The following is a 464-nucleotide window of genomic DNA, read 5'->3' on the forward strand; positions in this document are numbered from 1 at the left end:
CTCTGAGCCTGCTTCTGCCTCATCTTCAATGGAAGTAGTGTAGAGTGGGGTAAGTTGACCCACCCCGTTTCTTGGCAACTGTATACACTTTTACTGTCATGTGACCATGTATTTTGGAACCACCCATCATTTCTGCCAGACTGTGAAAAGGAGAAGCACATGGGGGGAATGGAAGACACCCATTTACTTTAAAAACTGTTTTAGGCTTGTCGAAGTAAAATTTGTGACAATTTCATTACAAACAGATGTAATGGTTGTTACATCAAAGCAAATTTATCCAGGTCTAAAAATATGTATGATACATATAGGTGATTTAGCAACATATAAAACCATGCAAATCATTTAGCTAAATATTAGCCTGAACTGGTAAGCTACGGTAGCTATTTTATTTTCAAAATGGCAGCTATGGGGCAAAGTGAGCCAAATGTTGTGGGGTAAATTGAGTCAGCATTTTAACTTACCTC

This window comes from Sinocyclocheilus anshuiensis, unplaced genomic scaffold (assembly GCF_001515605.1).
Source record: "Sinocyclocheilus anshuiensis isolate Anshui unplaced genomic scaffold, SAMN03320099.WGS_v1.1 scaffold89, whole genome shotgun sequence".
NCBI lineage: Eukaryota > Metazoa > Chordata > Actinopteri > Cypriniformes > Cyprinidae > Sinocyclocheilus > Sinocyclocheilus anshuiensis.